Source organism: Rhinoderma darwinii, chromosome 5 (assembly GCF_050947455.1).
Source record: "Rhinoderma darwinii isolate aRhiDar2 chromosome 5, aRhiDar2.hap1, whole genome shotgun sequence".
In the NCBI taxonomy this organism is placed as follows: domain Eukaryota; kingdom Metazoa; phylum Chordata; class Amphibia; order Anura; family Rhinodermatidae; genus Rhinoderma; species Rhinoderma darwinii.
Window position 1 is genome coordinate 299,087,718 of NC_134691.1, and position 23,058 is coordinate 299,110,775.

At 39.7% G+C, this 23,058-nt stretch overlaps 1 protein-coding gene and 1 long non-coding RNA gene across 5 annotated transcripts in view; one reads left to right on the forward strand and one right to left on the reverse strand.

Annotated features, from left to right (window-relative positions):
- Positions 1-23,058, forward strand: part of LOC142652004 (sodium channel protein type 5 subunit alpha-like) — a 358,710-nt gene that overhangs the window by 38,275 nt on the left and 297,377 nt on the right. The gene's annotated exons all lie outside the window — the stretch shown is intronic.
- LOC142652005 (uncharacterized) overlaps positions 1-23,058 on the reverse strand; it is a 94,166-nt gene that overhangs the window by 6,585 nt on the left and 64,523 nt on the right. The window contains exon 4 of one of the 4 annotated variants that reach the window (XR_012847757.1): positions 16,662-16,908. This is a non-coding gene — a long non-coding RNA (uncharacterized LOC142652005). Of the gene's footprint in view, positions 1-16,291; positions 16,909-23,058 lie in introns of those variants that run through there. The other 3 variants (XR_012847756.1, XR_012847758.1, XR_012847755.1) reach the window with 3 other exon arrangements.

Genomic DNA, 23,058 nt, shown 5'->3' on the forward strand with positions numbered 1-23,058 from the left:
TCTATTGTGGATTTTATTTTTACTTTTGCAATTAAAATTTTTGGACAAAAGCAAAACTGCAGTCCGCAGAACTTTTCTTTCCGTGAAAAAAAATGGAAACCTAGCGAACGGAGACAAACGGAAAGCAACTGAAACAAAAGAAACGGACAGCAACGGTTCCGTTAGAATTACCATTGATTTCAATGGTAATTCTAACGGAACCGTTGCTGTCCGTTTAATCTTTCGATCCTCTCTTCCTCTGACGGATGAGAGGTAAACATATATTAACGGTAGTGTGAAAGAAGCCTCAGTTACATTTATCTGTATGGAACTGACCAAGGAGTCCATAGATTGTAGGTTGATGTTATTTGTGTGGGTGAATTGTTTGACTACTGAAAGACTGAGCATAAATGATAATATAGGATAATTGCAAGTAATAAAAAATACATCTTAGTCTCTGTGTTGCCTACGTTTAACATATATGTCGGGAGAAGCTACCGAAGTATACCTTAAATGTAGCATGTGATGGATGCGTTAACAGTGGCATGTGTCACCATAGAGTTTAATTGTATACGTTAAACGTATATGTCATGAACGCTCATGACCTGTTCATGACGTATATGTTAAACGGATACCCTAATGGTCTATGGGTGACAGATCCCACAATTAGGCGTCCGTTTAACGGATATGTCGCCCTTAATCTATACTGGTGTCCATTAAACGTATACCTGTGACACCAGCCATACATTCCGTATGACTCCCATGTTAAAAAAATGAAGACCTGACGTAATACTTTTTTTGCAGGTTTCATTCGGGATAGGAAAGCGTAGTCTACTACTACTGCTATTCCATCCCCCTAAAAAAAGGTATACTGACGTATACCAATCCAACGAAGGTCGAAAGGAAACTAACGGAACCCTATGGACACATTTAGCATGTACGTCTGGAGCTTTCCCGAATTACACGCTAAACATCGGACCAAAACGTACTGTATACAGAGCCTAAGAGCAAACCGTACATCATTTCCTATGATGAGATTTCAGTTGCTGCATTTCCTTAATATTAACAGTCCCTTACATGCAATCCAGCAGATTGTAAAACGCACTTTCTTTTTAAGATGGTGCTGGGTGCCTTTGCCTACAGGGTCCCTGGGCAGCTGCACACAGATTATGTCCACCTCTGTGGCTACTTTAATCTCAATGTGACATGATAGTTGTATTAAAATAACATCCAAGCCTTAAAGTTTTGAAACTGTACACTGTTAGGCCCCATGCACACGAATGTATTTTTTTCCTCCCGTAAATACGGGTCCATTGTCACACGTATTCGACCCGTATTCCACCAGTATTTACGGACCCGTTTTCTCTGCACTAATCGACAGCCCCTTCTCTCTATCAGAGTTTACGCAGCGTTTGAAGTAAAAAAAAGTTCATACGTACGACGACCGTTGTCTTGGTGACGCGTCCCTCTTTTGACATCCAGTCTGACCTCCCTGGATGACGCAGCAGTCCATGTGACCGCTTCAACCTGTGATTGGCCTGTGATTGGCTGCAGTGGTCACATGGGATGAAACGTCATCCCGGGAGACCGGACTGGAGGAAGAAGCAGGGAGTTCTGGGTAAGTTAACTTTTAATACTATTAACTCCAGCAGTAGTCACTGTCCCGCGTGCTAAAAGAGTTACTGCCGATCAGTTAACTCTTTCAGCACCCTGGACAGTCACTGTCGCCTAGCAATGCTCCCGTAATTACGCGTGCACACACGTAGCCACCCGTAATTTCGGGAGCCCCATAGACTTCTACGGGCATGCCTGTGCCATTATTACGGCCTGAAATAGGACATGTTCTATATTTTTCAACGGCACGGGCACATTCCTGTAAGCATACGGGAAGGTACCCGTGGCCAATAGAAGTCTATGGGCCTGTAATTACGGGCCGTAATTACGGCTCGTAATTATGGGCGTTTTTACGTTCGTTTGCATGAGGCCTTAGTTGTCTGTATTTTAAAGTATCAAAAATGTATCTATTAGTTTATTATTACTGAATTGTAATCCCTTTAAACATTAATAAAACAACAAAAATAAACATAAATCATTGACTGTCGTTTTCTGCCAAGTTCTAAAAGGGGTTGTCTGCTTAGGAGAATCCCTTTTCATTTGAAGAATTTAACATCTTAAATGTTGTGCTTTTTTCTAAGTCATTCATTTGTAAACTTGTCTGAAGAAGGAGCCTCTGTGCTCTGAAAGCTTGCATTTATAATTTTTATGGTTAGCCAATCAAGGTTTCATACCTACTATACTTTTGTCTTTTTTGACACAAAAGTATTTAACATTGCATAAGGATTTACTAACAAAAAGCTGATTACAGAGTGTTTTGCTTCCGAACACTTAAGGTCCTTTTACACCAGCCAATATGGGCCGTGAAAAAAGAAGTGCCAATCAGTGAGACAGCTCGTTAATCGGTGCTCGTTTGCTCCTTTCACATGGAGCAATGATTGGTTATGTATGGGTATGAGCAATCGTTACTACGATCGTTCGTCCCTATACATTGCTGTCATGTCAGCAGCACAGCTCCGTGTTTACACAGAGATGAAGTGCCGACAACGATAATATTTATTGCTGCATAAGCGCCACTACAGAGGAAATTAGGCATTACACAGTCCTCATTGGAATCAATAATCTGTCATGTAATGCACCGACGTACCAGGTCTTCCAGAATTAGAGATGCTCTCCATATCTACTCTCTGGTGAGGCTAATAGATGAAGATACGGAACAAGGAACGCCTTCTACTAACGCAGAATTCCCTAATATGATTTTTGAAAATGGGTTTTCTTACCCAGACATCCACTTTAAACATTTCATTCAGCAGTTTAGCAGTATCATTTTATGGACAGGTTTAACCGGTAGAGTCACTTTTACATCTCTTGCTGAGTTTGTCATCTAGATTTCCCACATTATTGCATAACTAGGCAGATTTGCCATTCATTACTTAGGAAAAGAGTAGTGAGAACCTCTATGAGAGTAGTAATGGTAGCCAAATTGGTTGTCACCCATCCTTCCCAGAAACATAAGTGGATATCTCAATAATTAATATATACTGAGGATTTTTTATATGTATTTTTTTTGCTAAAGTTCTATGAGTATCTCACCTGAATAACTTGTCAGAGTAGTTTTTGAGACGTAATGCCATATAGACAGAGAATATTGTTTAATGCATGGATGATTTCCAGACAGTAACTTGGACAAAGAGATTGTTTATTTAATATTTATTGCAGACTTATTTGCAAGATTTAATTTTTGCAGACCGGAAACAATTTATTTATGTTTAGTTTAGCCAAGATGAATACATTTAGGAAACTTTACATCATGGTATTCTTTAGAGCATGACGCAAGACTGGAAATAACTTGGTTAGCCGTGTTTAGGATGCTCTTCGGTGGCAGTGGCATATGCGGGTTCTGCTGCTGGACAAATCACAAGCAAGAATAGCATTCTGCTTCACTTGACGTCTATGTACATTGGCATTGTATGAATAAGTCTGCAAACCCTCTGTGACAGACGTGGTGCTGAGACTTACAAAAGCACTTAGTTATTGTCAACAGCACCTGTCATTCCTGAATGATTTTGTCTGCTCGCACGTAATTAATGAGATTTGTGAACCCAGTAAAGACCAGGGAAATAGTAAGGTGCTAAAGATATGTTTATTTTAATTCCACCTTTAACTTGATTTCCAATAACACTGGTACTTGAGAAAAGATATGGAAAATGCTGATGCTGAAATCATTCAAACTTTATTTCCACTTGTTTGTATAAAAATAAGTTTTATAACAGTTTTATATTCATCCATAAAATAATATTTGTTGTGGTGCAGGGATGCTGAGGTAGCAGTCGCCCAATGACTCCTCTGCCATGTATGAAGTAGTTATAAATGGTACATGGTAGTTGGTGGACCATGTAAACATTGGGCATTGGTCCCCATGATCTCACACTCATACACTTACAAACATATGCGCGCGCGCGCGCGCACACACACACACACACACACACACACACACACACACACACACACACACACACTCCCTTCCAAGTGATTAGTCTACTACAGAACTACCCTCAAACAATATATTGTAACCCTTAATCTGCTGTACAAAGAACTCAAATACTCATTATACTAGCAGTGCCCATCAAACAAGAATCTTCAAGCCGTGGTGCAAATTCTTCTTTGAAATATATATTATACCCCCAGATGCTGCAGATTTTCCTTTTTTAAAGGGAATCTGCCATCACATTTTCGCCTCCCAAACCACTAATACCGCTCTATAGGGAAGGATGATAGTTTTATAAACATACCTATGTTGCCCAAGTCAGCCTATTGTGGACCATAAAGGAGTTGTTTTATTCCTCCGGGCGCCGTATGTAAATGAGCACTGAAGAGTCCTGCAACCCGGTGGCTGGGATTCTAAGCAGAAACCACGTAGAATGGAAGACACTTCCTGGATTGCAGGACTCTTCAGTGCTCATTTACATACAGCGCCCGGAGGAATAAAAGCACTTCTTTATGGTTCACGATGGACTGACTTGGGCAACATAGGTGTATTTGACAAACTATCATCCTTCCCTATATTGCAGTATTAGAAATTTGAGAGGTGAAAATGTGATGACAGACTCCCTTTAAAGAGTGACGGGCATTTAAAGGGTAAGGGTATGTTCACACGGCCTATTTTTAGACGTTTTTCGGGCCCGTAAATGCCCCAAAAAATGCGGGGGCTGAACGCCTCCAAACGTCTGCCCATTTCAATAGGAAAAACGGCGCTCCGTTCCCACGTGGCGTTTTTTACGCGGCCGTAAAAAGAAGTGCCTTATCACTTCTTGAGCCTTTTTTGGAGCCGTTTTTCATTGACTCAATAGAAAAACCGCTCTAAAAACGCTGCAAAAAACGATGCTAGTTGCTTAAAAAACATCTGAAAATCAGAGGCTGGTTTCCCTTGAAAACAGCTCCGTATTTTCAGACGTTTTTTATTAAGCGTGTGAACATACCCTAAGATAATTATAAGAATCAACAGGACGAGTCAAGAGCCGCAGTGTTCAGTTTTTATTTGCCCAGTACAGTTACATATTAGGACTTCAGATCCTTTGTCAAGTAATATCACACATTAAGTATATTCTCTTACCAAAGAAGTTACTGGGGGTACTATAAATGTACATTGCCACAGCTACTGTAGAATTCTTTGACATGATGCTCACTAATGTAAAAAAATAAATAAATTCTGCAGTCGCTGGGATGTGGGGACCCTAACATTCTTATAATTCATAGTAGGTGGTACATTATCTCATATATAATAGACAGTATCTATGTTATTCCAGTAGGGCTCAAATAGTGATTGCAATGACTGGCCAGAATGATGGATTCTCATACACAAGCCTCTCTACTCACTGGTGTTACCCAACTGTCTATAATGCCTTCTGGGATGATCCTGTCTAAATATACATTATTATATGAAAGTATGAGAGATTATTAAAACATAGATTCTTATCCAAATAGACATTATTTTCTTCCTGAGAATGTACTTTTAAGTTAAATGACAAGTTGATAAAATATTTTCAATTTGAGCATTTCCATGGAAACTTCACATTTTAAGGTTAAATGTCAACTGAAAAGTTGTTGTTTTGGTTGTGAAACCATAGTTTATAAATGTGCTTTATTTTGCTGTAGGAAATCCTAATCTTCAATGTGATTTCATCATTTCATCATTACCCACACATTCATTGCTTCAATATTCTTGTATATACATCAACCACACATTCATTGCTTCAATATTCTTGTATATACATCATCCACACATACATTGCTTAATATTCTTGTATATACATCAACCACACATTCATTGCTTCAATATTCTTGTATATACATCAACCACACAGTCATTGCTTAATATTCTTGTATATACATCAACCACACATTCATTGCTTCAATATTATTCTTGTATATACATCAACCACACAGTCACTGCTTAATATTCTTGTATATACATCATCCACACAGTCACTGCTTAATATTCTTGTATATACATCATCCACACATTCATTGCTTCAATATTCTTGTATATACATCATCCACACATTCATTGCTTCAATATTCTTTTATATACATCATCCACACAGTCACTGCTTAATATTCTTGCATATACATCATCCACACATACATTGCTTCAATATTCTTTTATATACATCATCCACACATTCATTGCTTCAATATTCTTGTATATACATCATCCACACATTCATTGCTTCAATATTCTTGTATATACATCATCCACACATACATTGCTTCAATATTCTTGTATATACATCATCCACACATACATTGCTTCAATATTCTTGTATATACATCATCCACACATACATTGCTTCAATATTCTTTTATATACATCATCCACACAGTCACTGCTTAATATTCTTGCATATACATCATCCACACATACATTGCTTCAATATTCTTTTATATACATCATCCACACATTCATTGCTTCAATATTCTTGTATATACATCATCCACACATACATTGCTTCAATATTCTTGTATATACATCATCCACACATACATTGCTTCAATATTCTTTTATATACATCATCCACACATACATTGCTTCAATATTCTTTTATATACATCATCCACACATTCATTGCTTCAATATTCTTGCATATACATCATCCACACAGTCACTGCTTAATATTCTTCTATATACATCATCCACACATTCATTGCTTTAATATTCTTGTATATACATCATCCACACAGTCATTGCTTAAATATTCTTGCATATACATCATTCACAAATTAATTGCGTCAATATTCTTGTATATACATCATCCACACATTCATTGCTTCAATATTCTTGTATATACATCATCCACACATTCATTGCTTCAGTATTCTTGTATTATCCACACGTTCATGTATATACATCATCCACACATTCATTGCTTAATATTCTTTCACTATCCACACATTCATGTATTTTATATCTTGTATAAGCTATCAACTCAATTAAGCTTGTGTTGAACAAATTATTAAAAGACATAGAAAAAATATGACTCCTGACAACTGCAGGATCTAGTAGAGCAGCAGAACTAGCACCATCATATAAGTAGTACATACATGGGTTGTCTGTTGAGGGCAGCCCCGCTCCATATGCCTTGTTCGGGCATATAGACATTATAGATCGGTGTTAGTCCTGGGACCTCTACATGAGTGAGTGGAGAGTGGATTCACAGTGGACATTTTTTCTGTAGATTTCAATAGCGAGGTGGCCTCAATGGTGCGTGGCCTTTTCCATTGAAGCATTTGGGCATTACGGAATGAGCCATTGTCTCTTTTTTGACTGAAAATTAAATAAATAAATAAATGGTGGTGGTATCTGACTTTTGCACAATATGGACATATGTAAAAATGTCTCTCTCTCTCTGTGTAAATACCTTGGTCTTCATTGGCCCATATCTGGTCAATGCCACTTTTGTTAGGATGAGCTTTTGGATACTATGATTAATGGAAGTGCATAAATTCACAATTATATAGCAATAAATGTTAACAGCAGAAACTATTTTGTTAAAATAAATTCCCCATGTTTTATGTTAAGTACTGGAGTCATATAATTGTGTATAAAATAAGGCAAAAAAGTTTGGCCTAGTTTGAGGCTTCCTTTGTTGCAACCAGCCAAGACACATAAACTTACCAAGCCACGATTTATGGGGTCTTACATATGTTTTCATCCATCCATATGTAGCATTTTGTCTATATAATAGATGTAATATATTGGAAACACGGATTTGCACTAGAGCCTATTGAAAAGGAAATCTTGTGAGTAATTAAAGAGGCTCTGTCACCAGATTTTGCAACCCCTATCTGCTATTGCAGCAGATAGGCGCTGCAATGTAGATTACAGTAACGTTTTTATTTTTAAAAAACGAGCATTTTTGGCCAAGTTATGACCATTTTCGTATTTATGCAAATGAGGCTTGCAAAAGTACAACTGGGCGTGTTGAAAAGTAAAAGTACAACTGGGCGTGTATTATGTGCGTACATCGGGGCGTGTTTACTACTTTTACTAGCTGGGCGTTGTGTATAGAAGTATCATCCACTTCTCTTCACAACACCCAGCTTCTGGCAGTGCAGCACTGTGACGTCACTCACAGGTCCTGCATCGTGTCGGCACCAGAGGCTACAGATGATTCTGCAGCAGCATCGGCGTTTGCAGGTAAGTCGATGTAGCTACTTACCTGCAAATGCTGATGCTGCTGCAGAATCAAGTGTAGCCTCTGGTGCCGACACGATGCAGGACCTGTGAGTGACGTCACAGTGCTGCACTGCCAGAAGCTGGGCGTTGTGAAGAGAAGTGGATGATACTTCTATACACAACGCCCAGCTAGTAAAAGTAGTAAACACGCCCCGATGTACGCACATAATACACGCCCAGTTGTACTTTTACTTTTCAACACGCCCAGTTGTACTTTTGCAAGCCTCATTTGCATAAATACGAAAATGGTCATAACTTGGCCAAAAATGCTCGTTTTTTAAAAATAAAAACGTTACTGTAATCTACATTGCAGCGCCTATCTGCTGCAATAGCAGATAGGGGCTGCAAAATCTGGTGACAGAGCCCCTTTAAGTACATGTTAATGTCCTATTATTTTTTTTTTAGCTTATTTAAAGCTTTATTGAGAAATAAAAAACTTATAAAACAGGGTTACAGAAAAGAAAAATTAGGGAGATTACACGAAGCGGGTTAGTGGACCCACTAGGCCGTACCGCCGTAGCGGGGAGGCAGCTTGCCAAACAACAGGAAACCCCAGCAATACAATGTCCCGCACAAGGGTACTTGGACAGTTAAAACAGTGGCCGCAGCTCTGGCACTGATGGAGATGGGTGCAGCAGATAACGCCAAACGTGGCGGATGACACAGGTGCCGCAGGTTGCACCAGACGTGGCGGATTCCTCCGGACGTGGCAGTTGACACAGGACATGGCGGATTCCTTCAGACGTGGCAGATGACACAGGATGTGGCACGACTCGTTACTATAGGCACAGCACGGGAAACAGGAACTGGTAACAAGGCACGGGTAACAACTGGAACAGGAAACACTAAAGGACCATTTGCAAGACAGACTGGGAAAACGAACAACGCTCAGGCAAGGATCAGGAGGCCTGGGGCCTTCTTATAGACCAGGAAATCATGGCAGTTGATGATGATGACGATTTCCTTTGTGCGCGCGCTGGCCCTTTATGGGACACAGCAGACAGGAGCGGAAGTGAGTGCTGGCATCTCCTAGGAAGGAGACGGGTACCAGCGCTCACGGATTCATGGCTGCGGGTGTTGGGAGGTGCAAACCCGACGGCCCGCGGCCATGGACGCTACAGGAGATATAGGGGCAAACAAAATAAGAGAAAATTGTAAAATACACTTAACCCCTTCGCGCCATTTCACGTACAGTTACGTGATGGGAGATGGCCTTTTCGCGCATCTCCACGTAACTGTACGTGATGGAGATGAAGCTGGCTCAGGAGCTGAGCCAGCGACATCACCGCCGGGTGACAGCTGTATGTTACAGCTGGCACCCTGAGGTATCGGGCAGGACCGGAGCTAGCCTCCGATCCGACCGATTAACCCTTCACATGCTGCGTTCAATAGAGATCGCAGCATGTGAGGAGTTTATAGCCATCGGCACCCCAGCAACGTGATCGCTGGGTTGCCGGTGGCTGCAAAGGCGATCGGAGGGCTAATGCTTACCTCCCGATGAGCCTGTAACGGAATCCTCCTATGCCCCGTCGTCGGCGGGGCCCAGGAGGCTTCCGGTACCATCGGCAAGATGGCGCCGGCTCAGCTTCCGGCTCAGAAGCTGAGCCGGCGTCATCAGCAGTGGGTGTCCGCTGTATGTTACAGCGGACACCCCGATCTATCGGCAGGAACCGGAGCTAGCTCCGATTCCTGCCATTAACACCTTCAATGCAGCGATTCAATGCAATCGCTGCATCAAAGTGGTTTGTATGCAATCGGCAGCCCTGCCATGCGATGGCAAGGCTGGCGACTGCTACTATGGCAACAGGATGCCTAACAATGGCTTCCTATTTGCCATTACGTTAGCCGATTAGGCCCCGCCCGGAGGCGGAGCCTGATCGGCTTGCTGTCAGTGAACAACTGACAGTTCTAATACATTGCACTTCATAGGTAGTGCAATGTATTAGAACATCAAACAAACAGTTGGACCTTCAAGTCCCCTAGTGGGACTAAAGAAAAGTGTAAAAAAAAAGTGTAAAAAAAGTAAAAATAAAAGTTGTAAAACATACAATAAAAGTTTCAAATAATAACACAAAACACAATCGCCCTTTTTCCTTTATCAAGTCATTTATTATTGAAAAAAATAATAAAGCCATACATATTTGGTATCGCTGCGACCGTAACGACCTGAACTATAAAAATATTATGTTATTTATTCCGCACAGTGAACGCCGTAAAAAAAAAACTAAAAAATACTGACATAATTGCTATTTTTTGGTCACTTTGTCTTCCAAAAATTTTAATAAAAAGTGATCAAAAAGTCGCATGTACCTAAAAATGGTGCCTATAAAAACTATAACTCGTCTCGCTAAAAATAAGCCCTCATACAGCTCCGTCGACTAAAAATGTAAAACCGTTATGGCTCTCACAACTTGGCGACAGAAAAAAATCCATTCTCTTTACAAAAGTTATTTTATTGTGCAAAAAGTTGTAAAACATAAAAAGTGCTATAAATTAGGTATCATCGGAATCGGACTGACCTGCAGAATAAAAGTAACATGTAATTTATAATGCGTGGTGAACGCTGTATAAAAAAAACTAAAAAAAATGCCAGAATTGCTGTTTTTTGGTCACCATGCCTCCCAAATAAAAAAGGATAACAGGTGATCAAAATGTCGTATGTACCCCAAAATGGTACCAATAAAAACTACAGCTCGTCCCGCAACAAACCAGCCGTCATACCACTACGTCTATGAAAAAATAAAATTAGTCAAGGCACCAATAAATCAGGAAAGAAAAATATGTAGTTGTGCCGGCCCGAGGGGAACGTTTCTTCTGTTTCAAGTGGCGAATTATCAAGACCCCTAAAATTAGGGAACCAGGAAGGGGAGGGCCCAAACATATCTGCTGGAAGTGAGGGTGCCCGTATTATACCAGGACAAGACTTCCCAGCAAAATTCCCCAAACTTCAAAGGTGCCGAGTGTGGACCAAAAGGGGAATAAGTAAAGACCATTTATTAGTGCGACACCGGCCTGTGCAGAAAGGATCGATCACAGCGTAATACACATCTATGGATAATTTTATTGTTTTTTTTTACCCCACTATACCACCTGACTATGCCCCTTATATACTCCGCCTGCCTTACATGTACCCCGACATTATAAACGGAAACACCAGTAAGACTCAAAACAAAACTACTACAAGCAAAATCCACGCTCCAAAAGCCAAATGGCGCTCCCTCCCTTCTGAGCCCTACAGTGTGCCCAAACAGCAGTTTACTTCCACATATATGGCATCGCCATACCCGGGAGAACCCTTTTAACAATTTTTGGGGTGTGTATCTCCAGTGGCACAAGCTGGGCGCCACATATTGGCATATCTATTGAAAAACCATTTTCACTCTGCAATATCGAGTGCACACCAATTTCTGCCAATCACCTGTGGGGTTAATATGCTCACTACACCCCTAGGTGAATACCTTGAGGGGTGTAGTTTCCAAAATGGGGTCACTTCTGGGGGGGATCCACTGTTTTGGTCCCACAGGGACTTTGCAAATGCGACATAGCGCCCAGAAACCAATCCAGCAAAATCTGTACTCCAAAAGCCAAATGGCGCTCCTTCCCTTCTGAGCCCTACTCTGTGCCCAAACAGCAGTTTATGACCACATATGTGGTATTGTCATACACAGGAGAAGTTGCTTTACAAGTGTTGGGGTGCTTTTTTTCATTTATTTGTTGAGAATATGAAACATTTTCAGCTAAAACTACGTCTTATTGAAGAAAAAGGATTTTTTTTATTTTCACTGCCCAATTCGAATAAAATCTATGAAACACCTGTGGGGTCAAAATGCTCACTACACCCCTAGATGAATTCCTCAAGGGGTGTAGTTTCGTGAATCGAGTCACTTTTGGGGAGTTTCCACTGTACTGGTACCCTAGGAGCTTTGCAAAAGTGACATGGTGTCAAGAAACCAATCCAGCAAAATCTGTGCTCCAAAAGCCAAATGGCACTCCTTCTCTTCTGATCCTTGCCGTATGCCCAAACAGCCGTTTATGACCACAAATTGGGTATTGCCGTACTCCAGAGAAGTTGCTTTACAAATGTTGGGGTTCTTTTATTCTTTTATTTGTTGAGAAAATGAAAAATTTTGAGCTAAAGCTACGTCTTATTGGAAAAAAATGTTTTTTTTTTATCTTCACTGCCCAATTCTAATAAAATCTATGAAACCCCTGTGGGTTCAAAATGCTCACTACACCTCTAGATGGATTCTTCAAGGGGTGTAGTTTCCTAAATGGAGTCAGTTTTTTGGTGTTTTCACTGTTTTGGTCCCTTAGGGGCTTTGCAAATGTGACCTGGCCTCCGCAAACCATTCCTGCTAAATTTGATCTCCAAAAGACAAATGGCGCTCTTTCCCTTCTAAGCTCCGCCGTGTGTCCAAACAGCCGTTTATGACCACATGCGGGGTATTGTTTTACTCGGGAGAAATTGCTTTACAAAAGTAGTGGTGCATTTTCTCCTTTTAGTCCTTGTGGAAATTAGAAAAAATTAGCTAAACCTAAATTTTCTTTGAAAGAATGTAGATTTTCATTTTCATGGCCTACTTCCAATAATTTCTGCAATAAACCTGCGGGGTCAAAATGCTAACTATACCCCTAGATAATTTCCTCAAGGGGTGTAGTTTCCAAAATGGGGTCACTTTTGGGGGATTTCCACTGTTTTGGCGCCGCAAGAGCCTTTCAGACCCGACATGGAGCCTAAAATATTTTCTAATAAAAAGGAGGCCCCAAAATCCTCTAGGTGTTCCTTTGTTTCTGAGGCCGGTGCTTCAGTCAATAAGTGCACTAGGGCCACATGTGGGGTATTTCTAAAAACTGCAGAATCTGGGCAATAGATATTGAGTTGCATTTCTTGGGTAAAACTTTCTGTGTTACAAAAAAAATAGATGAAAAATGAATTTCTGCAAAAAAAAAAAGAAATTTGAACATTTCACATCTACTTTGCCTTAATTCCTGTGAAACATCTAAAGGGTTAATAAACTTTCTAAATGCTGTTTTGAATACTTTGAGGGGTGAAGTTTTTAAAATGGGGTGACTTATCGAGGGTTTCTAATATATAAGGCCCTAAAATCCACTTCACAACTGAACTGGCCCCTGTAAAAATAGCCTTTTGACATTTTCTTGAAAATGTGAGAAATTGCTGCTAAAGTTCTATGCCTTGTGATGTCATAGAAAAATAAAAGGATGTTCAAAAAACGATGCCAATCTAAAGTAGACATATGGGTGATGTTAATTAGCAACAATTTTGTGTGGTATAACTGCCTGTCTTACAAGCCGATACATATAAATTTAGAAAAATGCTAATTTTTGCAATTTTTCGCTAAATTTTGGTGTTTTTCACAATTAAATACTTAATGTATCGAGCAAATTTTGCCAGTAACATAAAGTCCAATGTGTCACGAGAAAACAATCTCAGAATCGCTTGGATAGGTAAAAGCATTCCGGAGTTATTACCACATAAAGTGACACATGTCAGATTTGAAAAAATAGGCTGTGTCCTTAAGGCCAAAACAGGCTCAGTCCTTAAGGGGTTAAAGGCTACGTACACTTTTGAAGCAAAACACACTTTAAATACATCCTCTATGTATCTTGTATCTTAAAAACGAAAAAAATTCAATAAAAAGTTTAAAAGTTGTTTAAAATCAGATAAAAACATTGATTTACTAAAATAAAAAAATATTTTTTTGCTACAAAAGTGTACAAAGCCTTTAAGGCAGGGGTGGGGAATGTCCGGCCCGACCTCACTCAGACCGTGTCATTCGCTACTTGGCTCCGTCCGCCCTACTCATTCGCATTTAGGAGCAGGAGAAGGGTGACAGAGCCAAGTATCGCGGGAGCGGTCTGAGTGAGGTCGGAGCATGTCGACCCAAGAGTGGACTGGTCAGTGACGTGAGGTCAGGGGACTCAGGTCAAGTGACTGGACTGGTCTACTCCAGGGCCGGCACTGTCCAGTCACCTGACCTCACATCAATGACGTGAGGTTAGGTGACTGGACTGGTCCACTCCCGTCACAGCACACTCTGACCTCACTCTGACCGCCGCTGCTGCCGTGTCATTCCCTCCTTGGACCTGTCCGTCCGCCCTACTCACTCACATTTAGGGGCAGGAGGAGGGCGGCAGTCAAGTATGGCAGTGGTCTGAGTGAGGCCGGTGCGTGCCAGCCCGGGAGTGGACCAGTCCAGTCACCTGACGCGCACTGACCTCCTCACTCAGACCGCCGCATCCTCATTCACTAGTAGTGAATGACAGTACTTGGCTCCATCTGCCCCTGACCTAAAATTTGAAATATTTAGCTGAGGCCGAAATGTAGCTGTAGTGTAGTCATAGGACCTGTCCTAAACGCATTAAGTGTGGTCAGGTGACTTAAAGTTTTTAGTTTTTTTATCAACGACATTTATGATATATCCACAGGATAGGTCATATATGTTAGATGCGGGTCCCACCTCTGGGTCCCAGATCTATCTCTAGAACAGAGCCCCCTAAACTCTGTTATACCTCTTGTATTGTGGTGGTCTCGTGTCATTTCCTTCCTTTATATTAACTACTATCCTTTCTACACTATCTCAATATCTTTCTTCTTTCTCTGCAAACCATCACAATATTTTTGATGTTGCTCTTTTGAGATAATCATGACTTCTATCTTCTCAGCTCTCTTTATATCAACTCTTCTTTCTTTACAGCTCTTGTCATATTTTGTTTTCTCACTTCCCTTCTCTCATCATATTATCATCATCTCACCTTCATACCCTGCTGTGTTTATATCATGATCCATCTACAGATTTTCTCCTCTCTTCTTACAACAGAATTTTTTAATATTGTCATTTTTTACCTATCTTCATTCCAAGCCTCCATACTCTGTCCATGCCAAACATCTCTACTTTTGTGCCTACTTTTTGTATCATAAGTTTTACCTCCTTCTCTGTCTTTATTTATGGCTTATCATGTATATGCAATCATAGGCATAACTTAAAGGCTATGTAAACCTTTAAGGGCATTTTTTTAATGTACATATTTATTGCTAAAAACATTTGTGACTTACTTTTATTAAAAACGGTTTACTTTTCGAGATTCTGCTTTTTATGCGTTCACGATACATGGAAGCTGTATCTCTGCGCTAAGAGCCAAATCCGTCAATGAACTGCACTGACCGCTTGGCTGTCAGCGCTTATTGAGACCCTCTGATTCCTTTTATAACTCTATTAAGTTGATCAACTTAGATATGATTATTAATAGGGTTATAGAAGGTATCAGGGGGACACAGTAAGCGCTGACGGCCGAGTCCTCATTGCAGTTCACTGACGGATTTGACTGTTAGTGCAGAGATGCTGCTTCTATGAATAGTGAATTCATAAAAAGCATAATCTCGAAAGTAAACATAATTTTTAATAAAAGTCAATTGCAAATGTTTTTTTTAATCAATAAATAAGCACATTTATTTTATTTCTATTTTTTTTTAAATGACCCTCAAAGGTTTACATCGCCTTTAGTGCTCCTGGATACCAATGGAAAATCTGTAACAGCCCCCCCCCACCTACCTTGTACCATCAATAATACTGGTTTCTGCTCATGCGGCCGTTGGGCCCTATCAGGCACCGAGCCTGGGTGCAACTACTGCCCCTATTGTTATGATCCAGTTTATTATATCTTGCTTTGTGCATGCTTTTTTCATCCCACAAACATGCTTTGCGCTTGTCGTCTACTACACTATGTATGCCAATAGTCAAAGTTTTGAGTACATCTACAAAGAAGTGTGAATTGCAGAGAGATGGAATAAGCTAGTGACTTATCACTGAGAACACTCTTCTTACATGTGGGGCAGGGGATTTCTATCTTCCCTTTCCTCGGTCCACCGATCCCTTCCTCCAATGGCCTTTAGAAACTTTTGCAGTGTTGGGCTCACAATCTTCTGTTGCTATTCTAATGGACTGTATTTTTCCAGTTTGCATATCACTTAATTTGAGGCATATTGTCTCCTCTCATTTAGTCACTATTCTTTTCTTGTAATCCACAACTGTCTCTTAACTCCACATTTTCCCCTTTTCTAGATATATCTTATTTATAATTAACTTCCTCTTAAACATAATCCTCCTTGCCCGGGCTACGAGTCACTACAAGTTGAAGTCATGCAGATAATTGCACTAGGTCCTTCATTTTGTGTCTACGCGTTCAATATATAATTTAGTGGTGGTCAGCTTAAAGAGTCCTCCGTACGCAGAAAGTTACGCCTTGACATCAACAAATTATTTCCAGCTTGTTTGTATGAGAAAATTAAAGCCTAGTGTACATCTATGTCTCCTGGAACTGTACCCTATTTATTACCCAAGAAAAGTGTCCTTCAAATGTCAGAAATATTTACCGATATTATACAGTTGAAGCATGAAGAATTCCTTACTACTAGAGTTAGTGTCCACAAAAAGACTTATTTCTTTGAAAACAATGGTGTTTTTGCTTCATCGTGCATATGTTTTCAGTTTGAGGGTTGTTACAGTGCTCTGAGCTTGAATTGTTTGGCAGGAGGTTGATCTTGTATGTTTGACATGAAACTGGAGAGCTTAGTAGAAGATACCATCTTCTGCCCTCAGAGAATTCGCTCCCATAATTGTCTGAAAGAAAAAAAACAACATAAAGCCTATCTTTCAGCAGACTCCTTATCAGATGCAAGGTCTTGCAGTTAACACAAAATCAATAACCTCCTGAAATGTAATTGGAGAAAATGTTGGGTTAATTTGTTAAAAGCACAAAGTATGTTTCTTGTTTTGCCAATACATTGGATAAAACACATGAAATTTGTAGTTTTAAATTTCAAGAGCTTTTAAGTAATTTCCACAAAGCATTATTTTGTATATGTATTTTAATGCATTGGATGCTGCTATGGTCAAGTAGTTGTACTAACCTATATATATATATTATATATATATATATATATATATATATATATATATATATATATATATATATATAAATATAAAATAAGAAAGTCTGTTGTTGACTGACCCTTTACACAATAGTAGTAGTTTAGGCTCCACATTAGTCCACATTCGTGTCATGGCTTACATTTTCAACTAAGCTATGGCTACAGATCCGTTGGCAAATGGATACAGATGAGTCCTAGTGGACCCCATTGACTTATTATTTGGGCTGCCAGTTTTCCATCAAGGTTTCTCATCACAGAGTTGGTTCTGAGAACAGGCGATGTCTCACCAACCATAGCACTCCGTGGGACATTTTCAATGTCTATAGCCAGCATATATAGTGTGGTTGACAGCTCTCACTATCTTTTCCACTATAATTTAGCACTGACCCGGACTGGTTTTGTCGGGGAAAGTTACTGTTGGCTGCTTACACAGGGTAAATGTAGAATTGCTTGCGGTCATTCATCTGGACTGGGTACTTGTTATCCACTCTACCTCATAGAGGGAATCCTAAAACCCCTCTTTGACATCCATATACATGGAAATGGGTTATGATGAGACAACCCTTTAAGGCTGCATTCAGACGAGCGTGTCCGATTTGCACGCGTAAAAAACGCAGCGTTTTTCCTACATTTCATGTCCGTGTGCGTTGTGTATTGGCATCAGTGTGCTTTTCATGTGGCATTTGTTTTTCACGTCCTTGCAAGCACTTCTTTTTTTTTTTTTTATTTACTTCTCTGCTTTTCTATGTAACTGATGCTTGAAACATGGACAGCACACGGATGTCGTCCTTGTGCTGTACGTGGGTTTCACGCACCCATGGACTTCAATGGGCGACTAGGTGCGCAAAAACGCACCAACATAGGACATGCAATGAGTTTCACGCAAGAGACACTCGCTGCATGTCTGAATAGCACCATCGAAATTAATGGGTCTGTGTGCTGTGAGTTATTTCAACAGATGAGTATTAAGCTCGTCCGAATGAGCACTGACTCTTTTCCCTGTGGTTTTAAAACTAGTGATGTCACCAAAATTAAGCAATTGCTATGATATATATGATATATAAAAAGAGAAAACTTGCAGCACTCCAATATGACGAAATGGTGCTTTCTGCATATATATATATATATATATATATATATATATATATATATATATATATAAAAATCAATTTACTTCTATCTCTGTTCCACTTTGTACTTAAATGGGGCTGTTAATCCATGAGTGCCATTGACCAGGTTTAGATTCTATTTGATTGTGTCTTTTAGACAGACATCTTAATGGATGTAAATAGGGATGCTTGTCATATTACTCAGTGGTCTATAAATCCTAGCTTCCATGTCTAGGATTAAAGAGAATGGTTTGTCAATCAGTGCTCTCTTAATACCCAGCATATATATGTCAGTCTTCTTAAGGCCTCCAAGATTTAAGCGACCAATGTCAGTTTTAACAAATTACATTTTACTTAATTTATTAATAGACACACAAATGTAAAATGTAATTAAAGGCAAAACTTAAGAATTCTAATTATGTGCCCCCCCCCCAACTCTTATTAATTAACCCCCTTACTAACTATTAGGCTCTGTTCATGAGTCGTTTTTGCTGTATGCTCAGTGTAAGTGCCGGTACAGCTCCTGACACAAATAACACCCCATTTACCTGATGGATGCCAAAAGAGTGTCTCTTTGGCGTCCATAGGCATAACATGCGTCGGTTTACTTATTTTTTTCATTGTATAGGAAAGCGTAGTTTGCTGTGCTTTTTTTTATACAGAGGCATCAAGTAAATATCGTATACTGCGCGGTACTTTTTTTTTTTTACAATAGAAACCTATAGGCGATGCATGCCACTGTATGCATATACTCCTTACGTATACCTCAGACGGAAAGCAAAAACAATATGTGAGCATGTATATATGTGTATATATGTATGTGTGTGTGTGTGTGTATATATATATATATATATATATATATATATATATATATATAGCACACTCCAAGATTCGAGACAGCACTCCAGTAGTAGTGAAAAATAGGATCACTTTAATCACCCCTGTTGCAAAAGGGGTGATTAAAGTGATCCTATTTTTCACTACTACTACTACTGGAGTGCTGTCTCGTATCTTGGAGTGTGCTGGTTATTTGGGACACTGGTCGAGTGTCCGAACGGGAATTTTTTGCACCCTACACAGAAGGAACGGTGCTAATTTTTCTTTGTTTTTTTATATATATATACACTACCGTTCAAAAGTTTGGGGTCACCCAGACAATTTTCTGTTTTCCATGAAAACTCACACTTATATTTATCAAATGAGTTGCAAAATGACTAGAAAATATACTCAAGACATTGACAAGGTTAGAAATAATGATTTTTATGTGAAATAATAATTTTCTCCTTCAAACTTTGCTTTCGTCAAAGAATGCTCCATTTGCAGCAATTACAGCATTGCAGACCTTTGGCATTCTAGCTGTTAATTTGCTGAGGTAATCAGGAGAAATTTCACCCCATGTTTCCAGAAGGCCCTCCCACAAGTTGGATTGGCTTGATGGGCACTTCTTGCGTACCATACGGTCAAGCTGCTCCCACAACAGCTCTATGGGGTTGAGATCTGGTGACTGCGCTGGCCACTCCATTACAGATAGAATACCAGCTGCCTGCTTCTTCCCTAACTAGTTCTTGCATAATTTGAAGGTGTGCTTTGGGTCATTGTCCTGTTGTAGGATGAAATTGGCTCCAATCATGCGCTGTCCACAGGGTATGGCATGGCGTTGCAAAATGGAGTGATAGCCTTCCTTATTCAAAATCCCTTTTACCTTGTACAAATCTCCCACATTACAAGCACCTAAGCAACCCCAGACAATCACATTATTTCCATCATGCTTGGCAGATGGCGTCAGGCACTCTTCCAGCATCTTTTCAGTTGTTCTGCGTCTCACAAATGTTCTTCTGTGTGATCCAAACACCTCAAACTTCGATTCGTCTGTCCATAACACTTTTTTCCAATCTTCCTCTGTCCAATGTCTGTGTGCTTTTGCCCATGTTAATCTTTTCCTTTTATTAGCCAGTCTCAGATATGGCTTTTTCTTTGCCACTCTGTCCTGAAAGCCAGCATCCCGGAGTCACCTCTTCACTGTAGACGTTGACACTGGCGTTTTGCGGGTACTATTTAATGAAGCTGCCAGTTGAGGACCTGTGAGGCGTCTATTTCTCAAACTAGAGACTCTAATGTACTTGTCTTGTTGCTCAGTTGTGCAGCGGGGCCTCCCACTTCTCTTTCTACTCTGGTTAGAGCCTGTTTGTGCTGTCCTCTGAAGGGAGCAGTACACACCGTTGTAGGAAATCTTCAGTTTCTTGGCAATTTCTCGCATGGAATAGCCTTCATTTCTAAGAACAAGAATAGACTGTCGAGTTTCACATGAAAACTCTCTTTTTCTAGCCATTTTGAGAGTTTAATCAAACCCACAAATGTAATGCTCCAGATTCTCAACTAGCTCAAAGGAAGGTCAGTTTTATAGCTTCTCTAAACAGCAAAACTGTTTACAGCGGTGCTAACATAATTGCACAAGGGTTTTCAAGTGTTTTCTAATCATCCATAAGCCTTCTAACACAGTTAGCAAACACAATGTACCATTAGAACACTGGAGTGATGGTTTCTGGAAATGGGCCTTTATACACCTATGTAGATATTGCATTAAAAACCAGACGTTTGCAGCTAGAATAGTCATTTAGCACATTAACAATGTATAGAGTGTATTTCTGATTAATTTAATGTTATCTTCATTGAAAAAAACTGTGCTTTTCTTTAAAAAATAAGGAAATTTCTAAGTGACCCTAAACTTTTGAACGGTAGTGTATATATATATATATATATATGTAGAAGGAGTTGGTGTGGGCAGCTGCATCACAGGTGTTTTATCAAGATAACAGGGGTACCTTAACTGTAGTTGGGAGGTATGTACAGTATATTTTTGTTAAAACTCATTGGAGCAGATTTACTATTCAAGTTGAGCCATGATTCAGGCGAACATGCTGTGTGCCACATTTATTAACTGTTTTAGACACTTTTTGCGCCTTGCTCGACAAGGGAGAAAGACTTAGTGAAAATTGGGGTGTGGCTTAAAATACTGGTCTAAATGTTGAGGCACAAAAATGGCGTAAACAAAGCCAACCAAGAGGTGGTGTATGGAAGAGAAAAGTCGCTAACATGTCTAGATAGATGTGCCAAATTTATCATACAGCGTGCGCTACTTTATATCAGGTGCATCTTCTAACTTCCTTGTCTAAGTTTACACTGTCTAAAACTTAGATAGTATTAGTAAATCTGCACAAACATTTTTAATATTTGCTCTTAAAGCCCCTTTTACCCTTGATACTATGAACATTCTGACTACAGTTCCTCACCAAAGCAACAGCTTTCCATCAGATCTAATGTTTGTTAAAAATTATTCTTACCCCTTAGTGACCAGCCTGTTTTAGGCCCTAATGACCAAGCTATTTCTTTTTGTTTTAATATAGTCGCATTATAGAGCTTTAACTTTTTTATTCTTCCGTCGACATAGCTGTATGAGGACTTGTTTTTTTGCGGGATTAGTTGTACTTTTTAATGCCATCATTTTGGGGTCCATATCGTTTTTTTATTAACTTGTTTTGGGATAATAGAAAAAAAAACCTGAAATTCTGCCAATGTTCTATGCATTTTAAATTCACGCCGTTCACTGTGCGACGTAAATAACACATTACCTTTATTCCATGGGCCAGTACGACTACGGCAATACCACATATGTAGAGGTTTTTTATGTTTTACGACTTTTGCACAATAACAACTCTTTTAAACTAAATTATTTGCTTTTTGCATCGTCTCTTTCCAAGAGCCGTAATTTTTTTATTTTTCCGTCAATGTAATCATGTGAGGGCTTGTTTTTCGCAGGATGAGACACAGTTTTGATTGTTACTGTTTTGGGGTACATGAGACTTATTGATTAACTTTTATGACTTTTTTGGGGAGCAATGGAAAAAAATAGCAATTCCGCCATTGTGTTTTGCATTTTTTTTTACGGTGTTCACCTTGTGGTTTATATTACATCAACTTTATTGTTTGCGTCATTGCGGTCGCGGTGATACCATATATGTGTACTTTTATTTTTTTTTTTACAGTTTTACAAAATAAAGCACTTTTTATGGGAAAAAATTGTTTTATTTATTTTTTTACTATAATTTTTATACATTTTTATTTCACATTTATTACTTATTTTATTAGTCTCACTAGGGGACTTTACTATGTGATCTTTAGATCGCTGCTACAATGCTTTGGTATACTTAGTATACCAGAGCATTATTGCCTGTCAACGTAAATCTGACAGGCAATCTATTAGGACGTGCACGTCCTAATAGACATATGCCCTGGGCAGACCTGGTGGCCTTTATCAGGACCCCGGCTACCATGGCACCCCATCGGAGGCCCGCGATTGCATTTGCGGGCCGCCGATGGGTGAGAGAGGGAGCTCACTCTGTAGACAAGTGAAATGCAAGTAACTTCGATCGCAGCCATTGGAGCAGGAGCCCGGCTGTCATGAGACTGCCGTGCAGGACTTAGACTGGGCCTCCGTGAAACGGCAACGGGCTAGCCTAAGGCCCCTTAGTGACCGCCGTGAAAAGGCGTATTGTGGTGACTAAGGGGTTAAAGAGGCTCTGTCACTAGTTTGGTAATGCCCTATCTCCTAGCTAGTTGAAGATTGTGTCCCAAAACTTTTATTATTTTAAAAGTTATGAGCTTTATTCTAAATATGTAAATTAGCCTTTATTAGACAACTGGGAGATAACCGCAGCGATTCTCCTGAGGTG